This window comes from Cnephaeus nilssonii, assembly GCF_951640355.1.
Source record: "Cnephaeus nilssonii genome assembly, chromosome: 2".
Taxonomy (NCBI): domain Eukaryota; kingdom Metazoa; phylum Chordata; class Mammalia; order Chiroptera; family Vespertilionidae; genus Cnephaeus; species Cnephaeus nilssonii.
The window spans coordinates 74,599,552-74,627,104 of record NC_137073.1 but is presented as its reverse complement, the minus strand read 5'-3'; the positions used below and the strand labels follow the sequence as shown (position 1 = coordinate 74,627,104).

The 27,553-nt window shown below is 43.4% G+C and overlaps 1 protein-coding gene across 1 annotated transcript in view; it reads left to right on the top strand.

Moving 5' to 3' along the window:
* The window catches only part of IQGAP2 (IQ motif containing GTPase activating protein 2), a 269,366-nt gene that overhangs the window by 110,925 nt on the left and 130,888 nt on the right, over positions 1–27,553 (top strand). The gene's annotated exons all lie outside the window — the stretch shown is intronic.

Below are 27,553 nucleotides of genomic sequence, written 5' to 3'. Positions count from 1 at the left end.
AATGGCAGCCTTTTGCAGCTATCGGTAATGATGTTCACATAGTGCCAATGGGAGTAAAGAGGGTTCAGTTGGTCTGGAGCCCGGGTTGGCTCATTTTACTACTGTAAAGGGTCAGATGGCTTTTGAGGTCCATGAGGTCTCTATTGCAGCTACTTAACTCTGCCTATATAGCAGGAAAGCAGCCGTAGACAATACAAAAACAACTTCATGTGGCGGAGTTCCAATATGACTTTATTTATGGACTTGACATTTTTTCATGAAATGCTGTGTTTTCAAAGTTTTCCAACTACTTGAAAATATAGAGAACTAGAGGCCTAGCACACGAAATCGTGCAGGTAGGGTCCCTAGGCCTCGCCTGCAATCAGGGCCATCTTCTGCCCATTCGCCAGTCCGCAGGCTGAACGCCGCCTCCGCTGCCAGGACAGGTAGGTCACGGGCAGGTCGCGGGCATACCCCGTAGCTTCCGTCAGCGCTGCAAGCCCCAGCAGCAGCGGCAGTGGCGGTGCCTGTGTGAGCGGCCCCGAGCGGGCAGCGCGTTCCATCAGCAGCCGGCCCAGCACACGCACATGGAGGTGAACTCATGGGCACTCACTTTCCCGCTGGCCTGAGCCCCTGAGCAGCCGGGGATGAGCTGGGGATCCCAACTGCCTGACAGCCAGGCTGGTCCTCCTGCCACCCACCCCGGTTCCCCCGTTCACCATCGCTGATCCATCGGAGCCTGCGGGCAGCGCGGGAGAGACCAAGAGGTCAGCCGCTCTGCCCGCTCGCCAGCCCCCAGTCCTGCCCCGCTGCCACCCACCCGCTTCCCCGTGGTTCTCCGTTTGCCTGCGGGCAGGGGTCAGGGTATGGGGAAGGTGGGGGAGGGGAGGGGCCGAGAGGTGGTCAGTGCACCTCATGGCGGCTGGTGGAGTGGTCGTTCCGGTCGTTACGCTTATGGTCCCTGGCCTTTTATTATATAGGATATCCTTGATTCACAGGCTGTAATGCACCAATTCCTGGTTATAACATAGAAGTAGGATGGATTTAAGGGCAAAATGGTACAACATACAGGCTGCTATACCTTTGCAATAGTGTGAAAGGGAATGTCACCATTTTCTTAGCAACTGGTAGTTTTTACACCGTTCAATTTCAAAACCCATTATTTTCTTAGCTTTTTTTTTTCCTTCAAACTAATTATTAGCTCTTCTAAGATAGTTGGTCTATAACCAAAGTACTGTTTTTGTCTCTGGGTTTTAGAAGCTGTGGTTAATTACTAGGTTTCCTCCTGTTTTAAAACGAATTGTGTACGTACACAAATGTGTGTGCATATGTGTACACACACACACACACACACACACACACACACACGAGGGCTCTTTACCTTAACTTCAAGTTCTCCTAATCTCCTTTTTTATTCACCACTCAGTGGTTCTTCGTTCTCCATGTTTCAGTTTATTTCTGGATGTCTTAGTTTTCTTTTGATAAAGTCCTGTTTCTTCCTACTCTTTCTGATAGAGGAAACCACAGAAGGACTTCTTAAAATTAAGAAAACAATGTAACTTCAGCTGTGAATCTTGTCTACTTTGAGGAGAACCAGTCTGATGTCCATGGTTGACATCCAAGCCCTAGAGGCAGGATTTGCTACCATGAGAGCGTGTTGTAGGGAAAGCCAAACATTGTCAGATGGACATTATAAAACAGCCCCAAAGTGTGCTCATCTCCTGATGGTGAGAACCTTTGCTGATCTGTGAGGAGTAGATTAAGACTGACAGATGGAATCTGTTCCTGGGAGTAGTGTCACCACCGCCATCGTCGTCGTCGTCGTCGTCCTCCTCCTCCTCCTCCTCTCCTTCTTCTTATTGCATTTAATTATTCAAGGAATACATGAATGTGTTCTTGTCCTTTAAAATAATATGGATGAATTGAATTACTTTTTAACTCTGGCCTCCCTAATACTATTCCCCTTTACAGAGGTGATCATTCTTATAAATTCTTGTCTTTCTCACCATTTTGTGTATTTTTATATACATAAATGTCCCTGAAGTGTATTTCTCAATATAAACTAGTTGTACCATATAGATTGTAATGAAAGTTGTGTTCTTTTTAGTTAATTCATCTTGGAAAACACAGGTTGGCCTCATGCTTTTGCCATGCTTTCCTGAGGATGGGGTGGGAAGATGGCAGAGGGGACAGGGAAATCTCTGTGACTGATACTGTGGTAAGACGGCCTTTGTTCTCTAGACCTGGTGGAGTGTTAAAGCTGACTCTCTCCTGGGGTGCTCTTCAAAGGCCCTCATCTCTTGCTCCCTCTCACCCCGGGGAGCCCAGTGGTCCACCTCCAGTTCTGCATGCTGAGGTCATGTTGCCCCCTCCAATCCGCACTAGAAGCCTAGACATAAGACAAGCCCTGCACTGGCTCATTCTTGCCTGCGGGCCACCCCCAGCCCATGGAGACATCTCCTACTCTTTGCTCCCACAGATGCTGCAAAGATGAGCCAGTCCCAATGCAGCCACAACTAACCTCCACTCCCTGGTCCCCAGGGCAGCTCGCCACCCTGCCTCTGTGTTCTGGATTCCCTGGGTAGGAGTCAGACACCTGCTCCCAAGGACTCCTGTGAAACTCCCCAACGGGTCTCACCAAAAACCCTCCTGTGAGGCAAGAAGGTGATACTCCTACCCATCACCCAAAGAGGAGAGGGGGCTGTGTGGGGGTCTCACAGCAGCTCTTTCCAAAAAATCCCTCCTCAGATCTTTCTCGCGACTCACTGTGGGAGAGAGACACAAATCTGGGTTTTTATCTCCCTTTGGCAGGTTTCCCCCAGTGGACTGTTTTATAACTCACTTTGATACCTGATATGGCTAGTGTTATAACAAGACTGTTACAGCCAGAACTTCCAGGATAGTAGCATCCTGAATACAGGAGAGGGCAGGTTTTTCTCTTCACTAGAGACAATCAGAATTGTTCGACCGTAGGGGTTGTCATAGACAGAAGACTGTCGAATTGTTCACCAGCAGGGTGTCTGGTACATGCCACACACTTGCAACACTTTATAAAATTGATCTTTAAACGTGTTGCCAATCTATTAAAGAAAACGTCTTATTACTTGGATTGTTTTTTCTTTACTAGGCAGCTCTGCATATGTTTGAAGCATTTTTATTCTTTTCTATGAATTGCCTCCTAATATCCTTTGCTCAATTTAAAAAAAAAAGTCTTTTCTTTATTGATTTATAGTGGTTTTTTTTTTTTTCAGAATACTAATCTTTTGTTCTGTGGCAAATATTTTCTCTAAGCTTGGCCTTGTCTTTTAACTTTGGGCAATTGGACTACATCAAAGGCATCATAAATAATTTCCCTCTGCGTCTGACTTAAGACGGCCTTCTTTCTCCAAGGTTATAAACATAGTCCCCTATATATTTTTCTAATGCTTTCATAATTGACACTTTTAAATGTTTAGAGCCTTAATCCATCTGGAATATTTTTTGTGAACAGTAGGATTCTGACTTACTTTCTTCCCAAGTAGAGAGCCAGTTCTCTCAACACGCTTTTGTGAAAAGCCAGCAGCATGTTCTGTGGCCACTGGCATAAAATTAACCAGAGTCCGTTAAGGGGATGGGTGGGGAGAAAGACGGATCCTTGGTAAGCACCCTAAATGTCAAGATGAGGTGGCCACTCCGTGCAGAGGATGCTGCTGATCTGGAAGAGCTCCTGGTGACGAGCACTGCCAGAGCGTTTCAATAGAGGCAGAACCGAGACCTGCGAGTGTCTGCACACTGAGAGCTCGTGAGCAAACAGTTGCAGGTAACTTGTTCATAATTGTCATTTATTTCCAAGCAACAACATTTTTTACTTAAACATTCTCTGTATGAACGTCTTATAGTTAGTTCATTGTCCTCACCATTGGGAACACAGCCCAAAGCAGGCTGTGGGTGAAACGTGTGTATGAAGGAGTGTAAGCCTTTGTAAACCCCTCTGTGCTTCTTTCGTGGTATTAAAGCCAGCAATGATTGTTGGTTTGAATCCAGGATTTTTGCTTGATTTTCTTTAAATCCTTGGACATGCATGGATTGAAATATTTGTCCCTAGAGCAGAGAGGACAGTGGGTGCAAAGGCTCTGAGAGGGATGGTGAGTGGCACATTCTAGAAACTGAGGGAGAGCCCAGGAGGCAGGGAGGGACGCAGGAGGCCAGGAAGGGGTGAGGCCAAGCAGCAGGCAGGCTGGAGCTCAGGGCCTGTGGCCAGGCGAAGGCTTTGGGCCTGTGGATGCCACTGAAGGGTTTTAAGCAGAATGACAACATCAGTTTTGTTTGAGACAAAACTTTGATTGTATGAAGACAGATCATCAGTAGGCAAAAGTGGATCCCAAAAAAGAAGGTTAGAAACCTTCTGCAGTGATCCAAGGGGAGGATGCTTTGTTACCTTGATTTGAAACTATAAAAATATTGGCATCTATGTTGTGAAATAAAATCCCTGTAAGTTACAACTCTGGTATAAAATAAAACTTTTCTTAAAAAAAAACAAAACCTCGTGCCAGGCAGACCCACGTCAGGAAATAAAACCCGAAGGGACTTCCCGTTTGGTGTGCTTTGCCCATGATTTCCAGCTGGCAACAGCACCCTTCTGTGCAGGAGTAAATTTGCCTTGCTGATTCAACAACAACAACAAAAAAAAACCCTCAATGCCATTTTTTTTTACAAATTTGATCTGCAACTATTGATCAGATTATGTGAATTTTATACTTTGTTTTGTTGATGTGGTGTATTGCATTGATTGATTTGCGTATATTGAACCATCCTTGTGCCCCTGTAATGACCCCCACTGGATCATGATGTATTATTTTTTTAATGTATTGTTGTATTCGATTTGCTGGTATTTTGTTTAGAATTTTTGCATCTGTATTCATCAGATCAGCTGTCTCCTGCATACCCCCTACTGGGGATTGAGCCCACAACCCGAGCACATGCCCTGACCGGGAATAGAACTATGACCTCCTGGTTCATGGGTCGATGGTCAACCACTGAGCCACACCGGCTGGGGCTTCTTTTACTAGTTCTTTAAGATGTAAGGTTAGGTTGTTTACTTCTGTTTCTTGAGATAGGCCTGTAATGATATAACTTTCCTTTTATTACTGTTTGTGCTGCATCTCAGAAGTTTTGATATGTCTCTATGTGTCTTTTGATCTCACCTTTTATTTCTTCTCTGATCCAGTCATTTTTCAGTAGTATGTTGTTTAATCTACATATTTGTGGCTTTCTTTACTTCCTTTTTGCAGTTGATTTCTAATTTCAAAGCATTGTGGTCAGAGAATTTGTTTGGTGTAATTTCAATTTTCTTGAATTTGGTGAGGCTAGTTTTATGGTTCGACATATGGTCTATACTTGAGGATGTTCCATGTGCATTAGAGAAGAATGTATAATCTGATATCTGGGGTGAAAGGCTTTGTAAATGTTAATTATGTTCATTTGGTCTAATGTGTCATTTAAGGTTGATATTTTTTTTATTGATTTTCTGTTTGGATGATCTATCTAGAGCTGTCAATGGAGTATTACGTTTCCCCAACTATGATTGTGTTTTTGTCTGTTTCTGCCTTTAGTTCTGTTAGTGGTTGCTTGATATACGTTGATGCTCCCTGATTGGGTGCATATACACTGAGTAGCCAGATTATTATGATCTCTGAACACATAATAATCTGGCCACTCAGTGTATATCCTATATAATAAAAGGCTAATATGCAAATTGTCCCCTCGACCAGGAGTTCGACCAACAGGCAGGCCGGCCAACCGCCCATGTCCCCTACCCCTGGCCAGGCTGGCCGGACCCCACCCATGCACGAATTCATGCACCGAGCTTCTAATATATATATACCCACACTGAGTGGCCAGATTATTATGCGTTCAGAGATCATAATAATCTGGCCACTCAGTGTATATTAAGAAGTATTGCTCTAGCTGGTTTGGCTCAGTGGATAGAGTATCAGCCGTGTGCTGAAGGGTCCTGGGTTCGATTCTGGTCAAGGTCATATACCTGGGTTGCAGGTTCTATCCCAGGCCCTGGTCAAGGTGCCTGCAGGAGGCAACCAACCCATGTGTCTCTCTCACATCAATGTTTCTCTCTCTCTGTCTCTTCTACTCTCTCTAAAAATCAATGGAAAAATATCCTTGTGTGAGGATTAACAACAACAACAACAAAAGAAGTGTTAGGTCTTTTTGATGTACTAGTGGTGTTCCCTTTATCATTATAAAATGCCCATTAAAGGGTAAAGGGGGCCAAATATATGGTGACAGAGATTATTTGACTTTGCATGGTAGGCACAAGGCACTGGACTAGATCATGTATTATGGAGATGTATACCTGAAACCTGTATGATCCTATTAACCAATGTCACTTCAATAAATTTAGTTTTAAAAAAGAAAGAGAAAAAAGTAAATCAGGTCTGTGCGGGACCATTTACAAAATTTGCAGGGCCTACTGCAAAATGAAAATGTGGGACCTCTTAAGAATCTCAAGATGGTAACAGCGGAGCATTAAACCAAGTATGGGGTCCATGTGACTGCATAGCTCACCTGGGTCTCTGTGATAGAATGGCTTGAGTCAGTCTAAAAGGAGTGTCTCTCTGCCTATTCCGGAAAAGGTCGGTGACCCCTCTGATGTGGGCAGGGAGGCAAAGATTGAAGCAAGCTCACACTATTCTTTAGCTCAAAGCCCTTATTAACCTAACCGGTGGTGACTGATAAATTACAGAGATGCTCGGAAGTCAAATTGAAAACAAGTATTATGAGTAGGTGAGATAAATAAGGATGAAGGGGGAAATTAAGAGAGAATATTTGTTTTATTATTTCTTGTTTTTATTGGCTGTGGTTGATGAAAACATAACTAAGAGAAAGGAATACTATTACCTTTAAATTTGTTCCTTAGAACTATTCTTTACCAATATGCACTCATTTAACTGCCTTTCTAAGAGCAGATTCTTGAAGAGTTTTGGGAGGACACTGGTTTAGGCAAAAAGTTTTCTGTCAAATTCTATGCTATTTATTTATTTTTTTTAAGGAATTGGTCATCTCAATTTTAAATGTTAGGACCTGTCTTCTTTTATTTTGTACCTCTAGAAAATGGCTCCAAATGGAGGTATAAAAAGTTTAAAGGTCTTTAACTCTGAAAATTGAAAGCATAGTGTGTGTGTGTGTGTGTGTGTGTGTGTGTGTGTGTGTGTGTGTGTGTGTGTTTACCTGCTAATATCATAGAGGGAAGAATAGTGACTGTGGAGTTTGACAGTTTGAGAGATTCTGAAATTGGACGATGTCATTTTTATTTGTAGTAAGTTTATTTGCTGAGCTCTGTACTGGAGATATCTTGAGGGCAAAGCTGGAGAGCACCTTTTAAAGCAGCGGTCGCCCACTGGTGGTCTGCGGACCACTGGTGGTCCTTGAGGTCCGAAAGGTTGGCTACCAATGTTTTAAAGGGTAGCTTACATTTCTAGGAAAATGTCGTGTGCTTACTAAACCAAATCTCTTTCATTTTCCCGTGACTCAGAGCTCCGATATTTGCATAGTAATTCAACCAGCAAGGGACTGGCTGCGGAGATAATTTGGTGAAGATAAGTCTTCTGGTTAAAACGTTTGAAAGGTTAATAAAGTCCTTTCCTGAGCAGTGTCCTGCGCAGTGGCTTTCAGGAACTTTTGACTACCTACCATGCTACCTATGGAGCTGGGCGGGATGGTGGGACGAAAGTCTTTTTTTTTTTTTTCCTCCAGAGAGACCCACAGGCCAGTTCTGGACAGTTGACATTAAACACTGCAAAATTCCAAAGTGCAGACGGCTTGGCAAGTTTGAGTTCTGTTCAGAACTAGTGCATTCTGTTCAGAACTAGGTTTTTGTGTTTTTTTCAATAGTGCTTTTGTCTTCCTGCTAAAGGTCACGCTGCTGTTGTCCAGGACTGGTGTTGTCCCTTCATGAGAGTTGCTAGGGAAGAGGGTGGACATGTTATTGACTTAGTTTTTATATTTATAATAACTTATCACAACATCAGGTTTTACAGATTTGAACATGTAAATAAAATGGTGTGCGTTTTCAAACTGCTGGTGAGCAGCCGTCAGTTCGTTTTGGACATGTGAGCTCTCCTTTGGGCTCATTTCGGCCCCCACCCCACCTTCGCTCCTCAGCGTAGTGGGATGGAACCAGCATGGATTTGGTTCCGACTCGGGCTTCATTGGAATGTCATTTGGACCGTTAATGTAACTTAGATGAAGTAATCTCTGTGATATGGAGGTTCTACCGCTACCTACCAGAACTGTCAGGGAAAGTAACCAGTGTATTGCCTGCTACAGAGTGGGGCTCCCATCCATGTTAATTTACCGGACGCAGCAGCTAGGAGAAGGGATGAAGTTCAAGTGCAGACCTCTGCCCTTCCCTTCCCAGGAGCATGAGGGTTGGCAGAGGCCTTAAGCTGAAGCCGGTTCCTTGGAGAGTGACAGGAGGGACCTACAACTGACCCTGGCCTGCCTCAAGCTAGAGGACAACTTTGCTGCACTATTTTCCAACTGCACAGTTTATTTAGGGGCGTTTGTATCTTATGTGTACTCAGCCCTACTGTTAGTGTGGCTGGTTTCTTGAGGAGCCTCCCTCAGTTCATCGGGGGTCACAGCATGAAGTGGCTTGAATTTCCTCCAGGCACTGCTTACAATTGTGCTCTGTCAAACCCCCCGTTCCAGCCGCTGGACATTGGGTATGTTCTAGAATTCCTTTCCAAAACTCCTAATCTCATATCCAAGTCAAGCACCTCCCCTGTGTGTCTCTGGGCTCCAGCTCCTCCCAGTGTGACAGGAAATAGCACAGTTCCAGGAGTTATTGAATTTGGCAAGTCGTGGTCAGTGGTGAGAAGGTACGTCCACCTGGTTTACTCTGATGCGGGTGATCACTTCACAGAGTTTGTGGTTCTCCTGGGGCCGTGTTAGCTCCTTCATAGGGCGCGGTGTCTCCCTTTGGCGTCGCGAGGTGTTCATTCCCCACTCCCACTCCCGACTCCTCCTTGGAGTCGAGAGTGTCCTGCGGCCTGGCCCAGCAGCTGCCTGGCTATCCTAGGGCTCCTGCCCCATTAACCTCAACACTCCTCCAAAAGGTACTACTTAAGTCCTGGGGTCCCTTCACACTGTCCGGGGTTGTAAAGAGCTGGCATGGAGCAGGAGTGCTCCCATCTTTTTCTCCAGGGGTACCGCACCTGGGTCACTTTCAGGTCTGCTTGCAGAGGGCTCCTCCATGGGGCTTCCCACCTTCCAAATCTCTAGCTCAGAAATGGTGTCAGCATCTGTGTTTCTGAGTGCCCGCCCAGTCCAGCTGATGGATGCCACCTTCTCTCAGCTCCCTAAGGTGCTCCATCCTGCTGCAGGGTCAGCCCAGGGTGGCCTGTGGGGTTTGCAGCTCAGCCAGCAGCCAGAAAAGGAACAGAATGCCCCCCTCCACTTCCTGCAGGTACCTTAGTCTCTCCTCGAGATTCTCTTAGAAACCCTCCCATGCTCTTCATTTGTTGGGGAAGCAGGTAGTAACTCGCATGGACACTCACCCTCCCCGAAAAGCCAACATCAACCATTCTCCCTTTCCTTGGGGGCTGGGTGGAGGGAGGGGCTGCAGTCAGGTAGTTGGACTGGTCCTGTGATCTCTTGGTGGAAGTAGGGGTGGTGTCAGCCTCACGTGTTTATGGCTTTCTAAGAAGGGTTCTTGGCCCCGTTGTCCTCATTGTTGGGTCTTGGCTGTAATTCTAAGAATAAAAAAATAAAAAAAATCCCACTCAAAACTATGTTTTCTTTATATTAATAATATTCTTTTTCTTTAAATCCTTACCTTGCACTACCTCGTATTTTGTTTTTCCCATGTATCCTTTCCTGCAGAACCAGAGGGCAGGGCCAGCTGAATGCATATTGGTACTTCTGTAGGATTTGAGTTGTGGCTTAAATATATGTCACTTTAGGAAGGTGGGGCTTCTTGGACAGTGCTGAATGTTTGTGTCCCCTAAGAATTCACATGCTGAAATCCTAATGCCTGCTGTGATAGTATTAGGAGATGGATTTGGGAGATAATTCACCAGGGTGGAGCCCTCATGAATGGGGTTAGTGTCCTTAGAGAAGAGACCCCAGAGAGATCACTAGCCCCTTCCACCGTATGAGGACTCAGCGAGAAGGTGCCAGCTATGAAGCAGCAAGAGTGCTCACCCCTGACCAGCCCTGTTTTTGGACCTGACAGCCTCCAGAACGATGAGATATCATTTTAGTTAGCTATAGGCATAGGAAGCTCAAGGTCCTCTAAGTTTTCTTCAATCTCCATCTACTAACTCCTTGCCAGCAACGTGGAAATATAAAGGTGTGTTCTGCTGGAAAGAGGGTTTGAATTGCTGCTGTTTCTTCATACTCACCTGAGAAAGGGACAATGAAAATAAACCGAGGGTCTCGCTTTAGCTAGTAGAGTTGATTAGGTGTGAGTGAGCTACTTAATTGTACATTTTCTTCAACATACAAGAGAGGAAAGAGAAACCACTGAAGGTATGTGAGTGAAATGGTGAGATTGATTTGGGGAAAATTAGTCTGGCAGCAGTCTGTAAAATGGATCATGTGGGAGGGGTACTAGATCAGAGTACTAGTTCAGACCAGAGGTCAGAGAGCCTCAGTGGGGTAAGTGGCAGTGGACAGGGGGAATGAAGGGGAACAGAAGCAGAGTTGATAGAAGCCAGTAGCTGATTGGAATAACATTGTAATTTCAATCTGGGACCAGTGAGAACAGAGGGCACCCTGAACAGAAACAGGGCGTTGGAAGGGAAGACCACTGTGAGGGGAGGGAAGGTGAGGGCCACTACTAGTCTGTAGGGCCTTTGTGAGAAGGGGAAGGCGTCCCCTCCTCAAGATACAAGGCCTGGCCAGTGGAGCACAGGCTGGTCTCCTGGGCCTGGATGCTGTCTCTGTGCCACCTGTACAGCCGTGCACCATGGCCCTGTGGGAGATTCCTGTCGGGCAACAAGATTCCTGTAGTCACAACAGCCCATCTGGGCCATAGCCAGGCTGTAATAGCTAAGGGGTTGGGCTGGGAGCTGGAGGTCCGTGTCCCTGAATTGGTTCCGGAGAAAACCAGCAAGTAGTAAGGCACCTCCTTTTGATTATCTTCTCCATCTATATCCATATTATTCTTTTCCTTTGTGTTTTGTGGTATATATGACAGAAACTTACTATTTTACTCATTTTTAATATACAATTTATTGGCATTAAATACATGTACAATATTATACAACTATCACCACTATCCATCTCCAGAACATTTTTTTTCTTACAAAACTGAAACTACACCCATTATTAAACACTAGATGCCTCATTCCTGTTCCCCCAGCCGCTGGCAATCACCATTCTACTTTCTGTTTCTATGAACTTGACTATTCTAGGGACCTCCTATAAGTGGAAGCATACAGACTTTGTCCTTTTAGTCTGGTTTATTTCACTTAGCATAATGACTTCAAGGTTCATCCATGTGGCATATATAAGAATTTTATTTTTAAGGCTGAATAGTAATCTATTGTATAGATAATACCATGTTTTGTTTTTCTGTTTATCTTGAGTTGTTTCTGTCTGGCTGTTGTGAATAATGCTGCTATGAACATCGGTATACAATTATCTGAGTCCCTGCTTTAAATTCTTTTGGGTATTTAACCAAAAGTGAAATTGTTGGATCATATGTAATTTTATGTTTAACTTTTGGGGAACCACCGAACTGTTTTCCACAGTGGCTGCACTATTTTACATTCCTAGCAGTAATACATGAGGGTTTTGATTTATCTATATCTTCCCCAACATTTGTTATTTTCTGTGTCTGTTGTTTTTTAAACAGCCACTCTAAAAGCAGTAACATTTTTTTTCCCTTCCTATTTTATGCAGCTTCTTCTAATGTATTTGTTATCATAAATTTAGTAGTTATGTAAATATAGTGCCTTGCTTTTTTTAAAAAACTCTATTTTTTTTTAAAATGTGCCGAGAAAGACAGCTGCTAACCCCGTAAATTCATGGCCAGCCTTTTACCCATCTGAAAACATATTCACGAGGCATATTTTCACTTCCCTTTCAAATGTTATAAAAGTTTAAGATGTGTTTCATTCAACATGCAGAGTGTTTAACTATTTTTAAATTAGTTCTGAGCATTAAAAATCACAAGTGCTCATAAAAATACCTGAATTTCTCACTTCTACGGAAATGGTGAAGGCAGGACCCCCATGGTCCATGTTCCCACCAGACGGCAGTGGGGCTGGAGCCGGACAGCTTAGCCCTTTGCCGGTGTCTGCTTCGCCCCTGCAGGCATCTGTTTGCAAGCCCTGCTCGAGTTAGTCTGGATTTATTCCAATTCATATTAATAATTTAGGTATTTAGAAGTGACTAATACTTCTGCTCTACCTAGCTACTTGATACCCTCACTGACATTTTCTCTGCCGATAAAATCTGAAATCTCCTTGTTATCTATCCTTGCATGCCTCAGGCTCCTTGGGGACAGGTCTTGCCAACAGATTGGTCTCTGCTGGTTAAGAGTCCCTTTAAATTTGGATTTCCCCTTAGCCGGAACATTTTAAATGCCGGTTTTTCTAGGTGCAGAAGGCACCCCCGCTCTCTTCCAGCTCCGCCAGAGGCTGGCTCAGTGGCGCTCCGTGTGTTGCCACCCAGTTCCGAGTCCCGCTTGTTTTTCCCGTCCACCAGGGTTCGTATCAGAACATCTGCTTTTCACATACGCTCGCTTAATGTTTATGTCAGGGACTGGGTGCCCGTCCATTTCATATTCTGGGTATGTGCTAGAACTGAGCTCTGTTTCTGTGGTCTGGAAATCCAGTTGGCGATGTCTGTAGAGAGCTAGATTGTCGAGATGATCATGGGTCGGCTTCAGATCCTGTGTCTCACAGATGGGCCGTCCTGGAAGGTGTTAGGTGAGGCCCTGGGAGGCCTGTGAAACCCAAGCCAGCCCAGCACGCCCTCGCCCCATGATTTGTTATTGCACAGAGCTGGCTGCGCTGTCGGTCAAGCCACATTTCCTGAAACCCAAGAACACCGGGGTGTAATAGTGTTCTCTTATAACAGCTCCTGTTCCCTGCAACCTTCGTGCGGCTCTCCTTGCGGTTGGCAGCCTGTCTCTCTCTGTGTGGTCGCTAATGACTTCACTGACGGTGAAACGTTGACGGGATCGCGGTGGTGGTCAGAGGGGACGCGAGGGTGCCCATGGGTGCTTTGGGCAGCTCGCCTCCTGCCTCACCGCCCCTCCAGCAGGTTCCATCGCCGAAGCTGTCCTGGCGGTTTGTCCAGGCAGCCGAGCTGGAAACCTTGCTGTCCGTCACTAAGTCCGGATGATTTGTGCTTCCTGTCAGAGGGGGAAACCGTGGGAGTGTGTGTGTGGGGGGGGGGGCGGGGGGGTGTCTCAGCGGTGTGGTTTCTGTCTCCTGCTTTCCATCCAGTTTCTTTTTGTGTCCATCACTCTTTTCCTGTCTTCTCTTTCCTAACCGGACATAATATTCAGCTCTGGAGTTTGAATTCTGATGTTCTTATTACACAGAAGTTTAGTTTCTGGCTTCTCCTTGCCCTTCCCCCGATAGGCCCCACTTGTCCGTTGCTTTTCCCCCACGGTGGGTGGGACAAGATTGCTCTTGATTCCTGTGGTCTTTCACTTCCCCCCTCCGTGAGGGTTTGTCACAGGAAAAAGGTTTTCTCTGTTTCTGATGTCTGTTTCAGTACAGAAGAATGATGAAGTTGTTAGACAAGTGAAATGGTACTTAATTATCGGTCTGGAAGTTCTTACTCATCTCAGAGTCTCTCTGAGTGAGAAGTCACTGTGGATGGCATTGAGGGCCCCCAATTCCCAAACATGCTGTAGGGTGGCTCCCTCCCACAGGCACCGATTTCCAGCGGATCTGGGGCTCCCCACCCCCTCTTCTCCTCTTCTTGCTCCGATGGCCACTCCACCCCTGGTAGCTGCTGTTCTGACCCAAGAGCTAGCAGATGGTTAAGAAAAGGACCTTAGTTTTAAAAGGCCTCAACTTGCCTTGTTTGGTGAGGCGTAAGGACTCTGGAGCACCCAGGGGTTCCTGTGTTCAGATGGATCACAGGGGCGTCTGTGCTTCTCCGAGTAAGACACGTGGAGACTCAAGTGTGGGGCCATTTGGCAGAGGCAGCAGTCCCCAGCGGCCTTGGATGCTGGGAAGATATTCTGAGTGGCGGGCCTCTAATTAATTATTAACCTACATATAAAACCAGGGAAGCCCAGGCCAGCACAGCTGCAGATACTGCCCCCTGGTGGGGTGCTTCTGGTGGAGCTGGGAGAAAGGTATCTAGCCAGGGGGACCCGGCATATAGCTTTGAGGGAAGGGCTCCTTGGACTCCCACTGGTTCTGGTGAAATTGGAACATTTTACTTTGTAAGCTTATTTTGTAATATGTGTACAGAGTGGGTGGTTGCTTAATTAAGTGCTTTAAAATTTGTATTTGGTCATATATGCAGATGGTACAAAATTTAAAAGAAGAGTACACGGTGGAAATTGTCTTCTTTCTACCCACTCCTCCTCCCCAGAGATAACCACTTTTGCAGATTTCTTTTGTAGCTTCCAAAGGATAATTTCTGAATAGTTATATTTCTGTAGCTATATATATATAACTCTACACACAAATATATACACCTATTACTATAAATTATTGTTTAATTGTGTGACACAGTGGTGCACACGATTGGCAACATGATGAAATATCTTTCAGAAGAGATCATTTCCTGCAGTGTTTTCATCTTGTTTTAAAACAGAGGAAAAGTAGAACCTGGGACTAAACAGAAGTGGTTCTTGTATGAAGCAACTACTGTTTGGGAGCATGGCATATATGACAGAGAGGAAATATCTGGCTGTCTGAAATGGTAGCAGTTGACTTCAAAATCTTAAAACCACGAATTGCCCTACTTGTGCAAAGGTTGAGTGCAAATGTTGAGCCATTCACACGCCCAGGGTATGACATACGGTCTCACTAGTCATAGGGTGGTTACTGGTTTGAGCTGGGTCCCCTAAAAGTTACCTTCTTTTATCCCTAGTTCATTCCCTCCCATAGGCAACCATCCAGATATGGATAAAGTGTTTCACTTAGCTTTGGATGTATTCTTGCAGTGTAGCTCATCTTGTTAGTATTTTCAGTTTATGCAAATGGTATGGCTCTCTCATTCTGTGCCTTAGCTTTTCCCCAGGCTCTGCGTGTTCCGTCTTTGGTGTTAGGCGTGCAGCTAATCTAGTTTGTTGCTACCTATCCTTGTTTGGCGGCACTGAGATTTTGAAAATAGTTGAAGCATTGCAGTAACCTTTACTCCAGTTTTTCTTTTATCTTAATTTTTGTTATCACAAACAACACTTCAAAACAAATTTAGGAAACCCTAGAATTCCACCAACCTAATATATCAACTTTCCTAACTTTTTCATATGTGGGCACACCTGACATAGCTACAACAAAAAGTCCGTGCATTATTGTATTATTCACTTTATTACATCACCATTCCTCCATTTTGCTAAGTTGTTGTTATAAATGTTAATAGTTGCATATTTCATCTATATTATGCACCCAGCTTCACAATCTTTTCTGTGAAACAACTTTAAGTTGTTCATTTTTAAATATCACTGTGATTTAATACCCTCGTGCATGTAGTTTTTTTGTATTTGTTGTATGTATTTTCCTCTTATATTATTTAGCCAGAATAGATGTGCATTAGGGGATTCTGGAGTTAAACAGAGAAATTATTCAATGGCTTATGGTACAAGTGGCCCCTCACTATATTCCCAGAAACGAATGCAAGTGTCTTCCACTTAAAACAGCCTTCTTTTATTTTTAGAGTGTTATACTTAGAGCTGTTGCCATAGGAATCGATTTATCAATTGTCAGTGGTCAGCAGAGAAACGAGGAACTCCTGTTGGCTGTCCCCAGAACAAGGGGCAGAGTGTGCCATCTGCTACCTATGTTGAGCATCCTTCCTGGTCCGCGTCCCTCCTGACATGCATGCAGCGCTGGTTTAATCACCTGCCCCTCCACTCACTGTGGTCTGGGTTGGCAGGAGCCGGTTGGTGTGCAGCCCTGCTCCGGTCTGACCCGGGTCATGTGTGAACTGTGAACTGTAAATACGGACACACAGATGGAAAAGAATGGTGCTTGGGCTGCTTCTACTCTCTGCTCGTCCTCCATTTCCACTGAAAGGCTATTAAAACGTGGCTTGCTGCTTGTAAAGATTGTGTGCCGGTGGAGAGGAGGAGGCGTGGGAGTGGAGAGTGGGAGGTATTGGCGAGAACATATGTTGGGTTCTTTTCATTTTCCTCTTAGGGACGATGATTGATGGGATCCAGGGAGTCCTTGTTTGTCACTTTCTCGGTACAGCTGGTGGTGGGGGTGGGGGAACCAATAAGGACTGGGCAAAAGATGGAGGTGGAGAGGAAGGGGCTCTTGATAGGGTACTGAAATGACATTTCTCAAACAGTTAAACTTTTCAGTAGTGTCTTCTCCTGCTGTTACTTCACTACTACCTGCTGAAAGCTCTTTTGATCTTTTAGACTCTAGAAAAATCAGTCTTCCTATCTCTTTCCAATTCCCCATCTCCAGGAAAGGATTGCCTTTCAGCACATGATGCCTGCAGCTTAAGGGGTGGGGAAGAAGGAAGGAAACCCATGCTGGATACAGCTTGTGCCCGGTTGGGTTTCTTATATTTTGAAATATGCCCTGGCTTTAGCTTTGGCATTCTCTTGGTGTTCTAGAATGTTCATTATTTAACTTATTCCATACTGAATGTCGGGTTAGGGGTAGGAAGGAGTTGTGGCAAGTTAGTAACTTTACACTGGTCTTATTAAGCTTGCTGCTTTCGTTTTCTTGCCTCTGTTGGGCAAATAAATGTGTAAAAGTGCAAGAACCGTGATTATTTTGTGGTTAGATCATGTGCACAAACCCAGGAAGGAGAATCGCTTCATCAAGCCTCCGTTGTTATTTAGGTCAGAATTTATGCAGAAGCCTCAGATGAGGGTTGATTTGCCAGGAAACTGCTGCCAACGACTCTCGGTTCATTCTGCTTTACTTTTTGTCTGCACCCCAGCTCGTGGTTACCTTGGAAAACAGAAAGTGCGTGGCACCGCAATTGAGCAGTACTGTCTTGTCCCCCCTCCACCCACCACCTCCTTAGCAAGTTCTAGGGAAGCCAGGTAGGCAGAGCCCACTTTTTTAGTTCAGCTCTCCAAGGCACTTTGGCCTGCGGGCTGTCCTGCACAGTGTCCTGTGCCCCACCGTCTCCGCCCAGGGGACTTTGGACCTTGCACGTTCATGTCAGTGTGACCGTGACCATGCTGCTGTGGAGCCTTACTCTTTAAACTGATGCTCTCCTGCCCAATTCATTTTCTTCCTGTTTGTGAACAGTTGTTTCTTGAACACCTGCAACCAGGGGACTCCACACATGGAATCTGCGTTCACTCTCAGGACATCTCGGTGGGGTAGCTGTGGTGTACCCAGTTTTCCCAAAGGGCGAGATTGCGGCCCAGGTTGATGGTTGCATGCCATCGTCATCACAACTAAAAGGTTGCAGAACCAAGTTTGAAGAAGCCAAGTTTTTTGGGGGAACCCGGAGTCCAGTGCTCAGCTGCACCCCACAGACAGCTCTTAAAGGGACAGCAGCCCCTTCAGCCAGTCCCAGAGAGGATGTTGGCCTCATCCTGTATTAAGGCACAGGTACAGCTCCCTTGGGGAAAGCAGAATCTATGAAGATCAGCCTGGCTTATTCTGCTTTGAGAAGGGGCTTCACTGTGAGTTTCTGCTTAAGAAGTGAACATTCCTAGGAAGTGAGCTTATGCCCTGTTCATCACATTCATCTTGAAGAATTTGTCCTAGCAGAATGGCGTGTGGAGGGCAGGTGTGCTGTGAGGTGACAGCCTGCATTGAAACCTCAGCTTACCTGCTGGTCCTGTATTGCACTAATTTCTATTATTGAAAATAATGTGTGCTTATGATAAACAATTAAGATACAGGACCAGATGAAGAGTTTCACCAATACAGTGAAGAACTTCACCGGGAAAACAACCGTTAACATTTTTGCTACATGTTTTTCAGTCTGTGTACATTAATTTAAATACATATAATTTTAAAAATAAAATTATCTTCTTCTGTAATTTTGTATCCCATTCTTTTCTCTTAATTTACCACAAGTATATTTTCCATCTTCTTGAGTATTCTATGAAAATAGTTCAAGTGACTATATGACATTCTATCCAGTAGATAAACATGATTTTCTTAGATACTTAGGTGGTTTCCAGTTTTTCTGTTACACAAATATCTTCAGCCATGGCTGTGTTTATTAAGCTATAGTCACAAAGTAAACTATCTGGCTTATATTTTGTTTCCTAATGTGTTCATTCAAGGATCAGTAGAGTATTGTGGTTAATGGACAGAGTTAACCCTTTGCACTCGCTTGCTTTTTTCTCAATTCCTTTATTCTACTCGGGATTTAATTATTTAAATACCCCAGATTTTACAATGTGCGGCAGTAGAATAAAAAACTGGAGTTTCTTTTCATACAAACTTATTTATTTGGATTTTTTTATATTTCAAATTATTGATACATTCAAAGAGTAATTTTAATCTCTAACCATGTCGAGTCACAATCGACATCCGAGTGCAAAAGGTTAAGAGTGCTATTTGGGTTCGAATCATGCTTTTTTTTCACTTATATATGAGCTTGGACAAGATATTTCATCTTTCTTGGTATCTGGCTCCTTATTTTTCTAAAGGAAGATGCTAACTCATAGGGTTATGAGAAGAGTAAATAGAACTTTATATAATACCATGCCCTAAACTTAATAAGTGTACAGTAATTTTTTTACTGTTACATCATCAGATTGTTTTCCAGAAAGTTTGTACCAACAATTTATAACTGTTCAAATATATTGAGGATGCTGTGTAGCTGAGAACTACAGGCACATATATGATACACCAGTAGAGGGCAGAAAATGGAGGATTCTCATCCTCACCCGGATCCCTGGACACTCCAAGACTGTTTTCCTATGTAAGCATTTCTCTTCAGACGTGTAAATTTCTTTAATCATCACTTAGGTGTCGACTATCCTGTATACACTTAGCTTTTGTTTTTTTTTCCAATATATGAGTGTTGTTTCAGAAAAAAGTTTAAGTGTTATTAAAGTACTATTAAATGTTCAACACTTAAACCAAGTCATCTAAGATATCAATCAAAAACCATGATATGGAACACACTATTGTCTCTCCCTTCCTTTTTTTTCTCTCCCAACCAAATGTTGAAGTTTAAGACCAGCTTTTGCTTAACATTAAAAATAAATACATGTTTGGGTTTTTTTTTTAATTGTTTTATTCTATAGATTCATTGCTTTATGCAATGTCTGCCTATCTAGAAATTTTAGCACATGCAAATGTCTTCTTTTGTGGTTTGTATATGTTAAGCCAGTTGCCTCTCCAGGCATGTTGTCATAGTATAATACATCCCAGGTAGGTGATGCGTGGGGCCAAACCTAATTAGAAGTACAGGAAGTATCTAATTGGCTCCTGGAATTAGGAAGAATTATGAATAGAGCATGTATTTGAACAACAGTGTATTCTGTGAAATAATTTTCAGTGTTTTTCAAAATTTATTTCAAAATGTTCAAGAATTAATTAGACCTATTACTAATTGGGCTACAAAGTTTGCAGGCTTTCTTATATTTCAAGTGCCTCTGTCCATTCAGCTTATTTCTCTTCTTTCCTCATCCCATGGCTAAGGATGCTTTAAATATCCATCTTTAAAAAGTTTCTCACCCAAAAAGATTCTTTGAAAAATTTGTTCCTTTAAAGAGAAGGGAACCATATGAGTGATAGCAGGGCGCCAGCTCTCTGCTGGGTCCTGCACTGGTACTGGGTCATTTAATCATGAGAAGCACTTTGAACTAGTAGCACCCTAACATCGGTGAGAATCTGAGACTTGCTGCTCAGTAAACTTAGAGGTGCTGCCTGGTGCACCACTCACAACAGTGTCTGGAAAGTACTAGATGCTCAAAAGTATTAACTGGAATAACTGGTTAATATGTCACGGTTGCACATCTGGTGAGGGACTAGGCCAGGTTCACACTCGGAGACATGCTAATCAGCGTGGTTGCTGGGTTCTTACTCAGTGCTGGGCACAGTGCTAAACATTTTACTTAGATTCCCATTTACTCCTTCCAACAGCCCTCTAAGGGTGCATACTTAAAATACCCTTATTTTGCAGAGGAATCACGAGTATTGTGCTAGAATAGTGGTCGGCAAACTCATTAGTCAACAGAGCCAAATATCAACAGTACAACGATTGACATTTCTTTTGAGAGCCAAATTTTTTAAACTTAAACTTCTTCTAACGCCACTTCTTCAAAATGGACTCGCCCAGGCTGTGGTATTTTGTGGAAGAGCCACACTCAAGGGGCAAAAGAGCCGCATGTGGCTCGCGAGCCGCAGTTTGCCGACCACGGTGCTAGAACTACAATTTGAATCCAGAAAGAGTAACCCCAGATGCTCTGGTTTCAGTCACCAAATTGTATTGCCTCTATCAGTTGCCTGCCATTTGATTATCTGAAATGTTACCAACCAGGTGTTCTGGAGGAATGAAATTCTGTGGTCAAAAAATTTGGGGAAACATTGGGTTAAGAGCAATTAAACTTGGTTTCCTACTTCAGGAATTCTCTGAGCTTTCAGGATGATAATACAACTTATGAGTCCTCAAGAGAGGATATAGAAGGTAGCATTTTCTAAACTTATTTGGCCTCTTTCTTCCCACCCTTCCCCAGGACACTGTTAGCATCTCACTGAGCCAGCATTCTGTGAACATAGGCTGGGAAATTCTTGCCAAACTCAACATATTCTGCTCTATCATCACCTCCTAAAGAGAAATAAGTCCTCAGAAGTCTGCTCCATTCCTGCTAGATCTTGGAGTCATATATTGATTCTTTTCGTGGTATTATGTGTGTGTATTTTTAAAAAAATAATTAGCATCATTTTAATATTTCATGCCATTTTCTTATACTGAACCAAATAAGTTTTGTATGAGAGAAGGATGGGGATCTGAGGATGTCCACTCAGTGGAGCAATGTATGTTCCCCTGCATCTCTGTTCCCCTGAGCTAATATGGTGACATTTTTGCAGCAGCCTCCTGGGAATGAAAAACGTTTACCATGAGAACTTAATGTAGTCCTCCTGACATTTTACCGTCTTACCGTCTATTGACACAAAAGGTGACCAAGTACACTGTATAAAAATATCTGGTCTTTTTTTTTTTTTATTCTTTTGTAAAATATTTCATATGCCGATTTTCAAAACATTTAGGGAGATAAATTGACTTGTAACACTTGACAATTCATGGAACAGGGCACTGCATTAAAACAGGGTTTTGTGCAGGAAAAAAACACACTTTCTGGGTTTTGGCCAACAGTTCTACTTTCGGGACATTTATTCCATACGGCGCTGTATGATAGAGACCAAGATTTATAGTTGGTGATTTCCTGAATAACAACTGAGATAGCAAATGCCTCCGTGAAACAACTTTCATATGCTCTGCAAGGCACAAAGTAGCATAATAGAATGGATCGTTTGTCTTGGGATTTTCATGAGTTTGGTTTTGTTATCTCTTGTGAGACAAAATGACATTAATTATTTTTCCTTTTGGCCTAAAGCTAAAATTGGAAAAATTTCACCTTTCTCTCCCCTTCATCCTTCTCCCAGCATCCTCGCCCTCCTCCTTCTTCTCCCAGTCTCACTTGGATCAGACCTTGTACTTTTACACACAGATCTACTTATAGAAACTACCTCAACTCAAAAAAAAAGGGGGAGCGGTGATTGAAGACAGACTGCTTGAATGGTTAAAAGGAAATTTCTTTTACCTCCATTTTATTTTTCTGTGCCTGGAAAGTGATCCAAATTGTCCCTGCAGAGAGAAGAGAAAACATGCAATACTAATAGGAAAGTAGCCCCAGGACCGGAGAAGGAAGGTGTTCTGCAATGATCTTTAAGATGCTCATATGAAATGACTTTGACTTTTGTTTGGGGTGAGACATTCACATATCGGTGCTGTGGTTCAGTAGGAGAAAGAATAGGGAAGAAGCAGTAAATGCAAGGTCAACAGGAGGACACCCACAGCCAATTCTGGTTTTCATTCCTGTGGATTTTTGGGTCAAATCTGAAGATAGGCTTTTGATGACATATGAAGTCTTTCCAGCTTGATTTTATGTATTCATACTTTATGTACTATCATACATAAATCATGGACATATAGATCATTGGGATAGAATTGAGAGTCTAGAAATATCTTTTCACATTTGCTGTCCATTGATTTTCAACAAGGGTGCCAAGACAATTCAATGGGATGAAGTGTTTTTAACAAGTGGTGCTGTGCTGAGACAACTGGATAAGAGTGAATTTGGACTCCCACCTCTCACCATATACAAAAATAACTCAAAATGGATAAAAGGCTTAAATATAACAGTTTACATGCTAAAGCTCTTAGAAGAAAGCATAGGTAAATATCTGTGAACTTTAGTTATGCAATGGTTTCTAATTTGGACACCCAAAGTACAAACAACAAAAGAAGAGATAAGTGGGACTTTGTCAAATTAAAACTTTTTTGTGCCTCAAAAGATACTATTAAGAAAGTGATAAGCCAACACACATAATGGAGAAATATTTTCAAATCATATATCTGATAAGGGGCTTTACATAGAATATATAAAAGCCTCTTATAATCAATTGTAAAAATACAACCCAACTAAAATGTGAGCAATGGATTTGAATAGACATTTCTCTATAGAAGATATGCAAAAGGACCATAGCACATAAAAAGATACTCAGTATCATTAGCCATTAGAAAAATGAAAATCAAAACATCTACTAGAATAGCTATAATTTAAAAAGACAGCTAATTGTTGGCAAGGAGGTAGGGAGATTAGAATCCTCATACACAACTGGTGGGAATATAAAATATTGCAGCTGCTTTGGGAAATAGTCTGGATGTTCCTAAAAAGATTAAACATCCTACTTCTAGGTATATACCCAAGAGAAATGAAAACATATGTCCATGTAAAAACCTCCATACTAATGTTTAAGCAATATTATACTAGCCAAAAAGTGGGGGGGAAACCCATATATTGATAAAATAACTGATAAATGGATAAATAAAATGGAATATCCCCATGTAGTGGAATATTATTCAGCAATAGAAAGGAATGCAGTACTAATACATCCTATACCTTTGATAGACCTTGAAAACATTAAGTTAAGTAAAAGAAGCTCGTCATAAAAGGCCACCTATTGTGTGATTCCATTTATATGAAATATCCAAAAGGCAATTCATAGAAAGAAAGATTTAGTGGATCGGGAATCTGTGGGTGAATGGGATGTGACTGCTAATGAGTAATGGGTTTCCTTTTGGAGTGATGAAAGTGTTCTAAAACTGGGAATGGTGATGGTCTCACAACCCTGTGACTGTGCTAAGAAATCATTGCATTGTACAGCTTAAATGGGTGAGTGTGTGGTGTGTGGATTATTTCTCTATAAAATTGTTAATAAACAAAACAAAATCATGTTACATAACTACAGTGTCATTGAATTCCATTATAATTTTAGACTCATGGACTGAACTAAATGCCCAGGGTTTCAAGTGACCCGTCCCAGTACATTAAGCTGGGGACCACAGAGCCAAACTTCCTGAACATCAGGCCAGGTGTCCCTACACTGAGACTGTTGTAGGAAAGTTGACCCCAACCGACCATAAAAACCACACTTAGAGTTTTTATTGATTTGTGTTAACAGATGAGCTACTGAGGTTGACGTTGGTAGGAGTTTAATTCCTTCTCATGTAACCTTATTGAGAAGACTCTGCGATCCTGTCTTGGTTTGCAGGGGTTCTTGAGGAGGTGACTATTTCTGGATCAGCTCTAAGCTTCCCATATCTAACTACTGCTTGCAACAGCACCCACAGAGTCAGTGCAGGCATTTACTATTGAAGGGTAGATGGCAAAGAAGTGACAAGGAGGAACTTATAAAAAAAGAAAAAGAAACCCCAGGCAATTTACTCAACTCTGAGAGTGACTACTAGTGTACTACCCTCTGACCTTCTATTAGAAGGCTGTCGTCTACAAACCATGGAACTCGTACTGCTGCTCCAGGAGTAGACTGGAGTGTTCATCACTTTTGTTTTACGTGGGGCTGTAGGACTGGACCGGAAGATTCGTTCTTCTGTTTCTTGAGTTTTGAGAAGTTAAAAGTTGAAATACGAGCCCGGCCAGTATGGCTGGTTGAGTGTTGACCCGTGAACCAGGAGATCACTGGTTCGATTCCTGGTCAGGGCATATGCCTGGGTTGCAGGCTCCATCCCCAGTAGAGGGCATACAGGAGGCAGCCGATAGATGATTCTCTCTCACCACTGATGTTTCTGTCTCTCTCTCCCTCCCCCTTCGTCTCTCTGAAATCAATACCAACATCTATATATTTAAGTTAAAATAGGAGCAGAAGCCCCTGGCAGTTTCTTTATATTTGTCAATTACTAGGTGTGTGACCTTGGGCTTTTCTGAGCCTCAGATTATCTGCAAATGGTGACCCTAACAACACTTTTTCCTTTTGGGGTGGTCTTGAGGATTAATCCCCATGAAATATTAAATCCCAGTCCTAGCACAAAAATAGTACTTAATAAATACTAGTTATCATTGATGATAATAACATCATGTTTTGACTTTCAAGGCAGTGAAAAGGTATCGCCATTGGTGCCTAAAGTTGCAGAAATTCTGCATTTATAAATCCTTGGCCACATCCTAAAAGATTTTAACTGTGTTGCTTGGAACATTTTTCTTAAGCAGGCAGAATCCTTCATTTAATAACAATTTATTAGGTACCTGCTATATGTAAGCATGTTGGCAGGCACAAGGGATTATAAAGAAAAAGATGTGTTTTGCCTTGGAGCAGTTCATACTGTCATAAGCATTAGCAATGGCTATATTCTAAACTAGAGGCCCCGTGTACAACATTCGTGTCGGGCAGAGGGCGGGCGGGGGATGCCGTCAGCCCGGCCTGTGCCCTTTCCCAGTCCGAGAGCCCTTGGGGGACGTCCGTCAGTCGGACATCCTTAGCGCTGCTGCAGAGGCAGGAGAAGCTACCGCCACCGCTGCTGTGCTTGCCAGCAGTGAGCCCGGCTTCTGGCTGAGCGGCGCTCCCCCTGTGGGAGCACACTGACCACCAGGGGGCATATCCTGCATTGAGCGTCTGCCCCCTGGTGGTCAGTGTGCATCATAGTGACCGGTCGTTCTGCTGTTCAGTCGATTTTCATATTACCCTTTTATTCTATAGGATAGGCTGTAGCTAACCTACGTTTTTGGTGTCATTGATACTTAAAGCCAACTGCACATGTATTCTAGTATAAACAAAAATAAATGTGATTGTCTTTTTTTTTTTTTTTAACAAGTCCACGTCTAAATCATCATACTTCAGAGTTGTTGGTATTTTAGCTTCCAGCCCCTGGCTTCTAATTAATAACTTATTTCCCCCGACTGCTGCTACCAAGTGTCTGTTTACCTGTCCCCCTCTCCTCATACTTGTACCCCAATTACAGGATTGGTTATAAAGCAGTTATGTATTGCTGTGTAAACAATTTCCTAAAATGTTTAAGATAATTGTTTGAAAATACATTGTGTTTTATTGTGAAATAGCATAGTTAATGCTGTAATTTGTAGTTGAGTTAGATTAGAAACTCTGACTAGTGCAGTGGCTTTTAACTTGGCCAGATTTTTATTAAAAAGGCAACATTATTGATTTCTTAATTGTTTTTAAAATTTTCAAGTCTATGGCACTCTTACTTCAGTTTATTTGAAACAAGGCTCATGTAAACCAAACATCCCTTATTTGCCTTGTGTATGATACGTGAAAGCCAAGTTCGTCATCTCCTTTTACCTGTCCTGCCCTTCCAGTCTCACAGTTCTGGTAGAATGTTAGAGCTGGGGCGCCATCGCAGCCTTCTCAGTCTCTTTAGCAGCGGCGAGAACTGAGGCCCAGAGCAGTTAGGGAATGCTCGGGGTCTGACGGTGGACTGAACCCTGTGCAGAGAGCCCCCTCACACCAGGCCCCTTCCCCGGCTGGTAATATTTCTCTTCCTTCGACCCCCTTTTCTGAGCTTTCACCAAGTCCTGTTACTGTTTCCTTGAAGTGTTTCTTGGTTTCCTCCCTTCCCATTTCTTCCTGTCTAATCTCGTCCCTCAGTTTCTCACAATGGGGAAAGCCTGACAGGCGCTTTGTCTCTGGGACGTCCAGCGTACAAGATTAACTTTCTCTAATTACCCCTGTCAGCATGTCCCCCCTCTGTTCCCAAGCTGCAGGAGCTCTGCTTCCTTGGCAGCAAATATCAGCACTCCCTTAGGGTGCTCCCTCCTCTGAGCCCAACTTCCCCAGATGTGCCCAGCCTCATTTCCTTTCTGCTCTTGAACCCCAAGGCCCCAAGTCCTCCTTGGGTTCTCTCCATGAGGCAGCCATGTGTCCTTTATGCCCTTTGTCCTGCTCCCTGGCTCTACTGTTCTTCCTGCCTTTCCAAATACTCATTTTTCTAGACCGCATCGGGATCCCACCACCTTTGTGATGTTTTCCCTCTTACTCCAGTGATAACCCCACACACAGTGTTCCCCACCTTTTTCCTCTTATGCACCACCACGTAGCATTGGGCATAACAGCCCCTTGTATATGATTCTCGGGTTTTTCCTTGCAATATTTGGTGCTTTTTGAAGGCAGGGCTTATGTTGGTGTTTTTCTCATGTATTCCATGTTTTACAGTGTCTAGTAAGTGGTTAGTAAATACTCCTCGCTTATTAGGGGCTCTTTGAGCTTTTAAAAGATGCTGTCCAGAGCTACAGGCAGTTCAGACGTTGTACGGGGCCTGCGGCTTGGATCCGGATCAGTTGTTAATATTGCAGAGCAGTGCTCCCGTGTCCGCCAAACGTTGATAGGATTGGCCTCCGTGGTGTTAATGATCCTCTGGGGGACTGGCTATATGGTATGGTGCTCACACTAGGAGTTTGTGATTTGTTGGTGGATTGGTTGCAGGGAAGTGGGGGGCTCCCCCACTGAGAGCCTGTACACCTGCCTCTTGGATATTATAGTAGGGAATACAGTTCCCTGAGAATGGATAGGAATGGCGTTATCCTCAGAACTGGCAGATTCTCGGCACCCCAGTGTGAAATGGGAACTGGCCTGCTTCCCTCCCACGGTGTGTCCTTGAGCCAGTAATGACCTTGGTGCTCTCTTCTCTACAATGCTGGCTCAGTGTCCTAAGATTTAATCTGATCTTGTTCTGAAATATTTTTTTTCAGAGCCCGGTAAATACTGCACCTTTCCGAAAAGGTTAGGTAGTAAGTTCCTGGTTTCAGAAAAAGGAATGTGTATTTTTTTAAAGAAGACCATGTCTGCTTTTTGAATTTTAATGTTCCTTTCCATGCCTTCCAACCTGTCCTGATAGTCATTTCTGGACTGAGGCAATTTGCAGGTTTTACAGCACCTTGAATTATGCTCTGCCAAAGGCA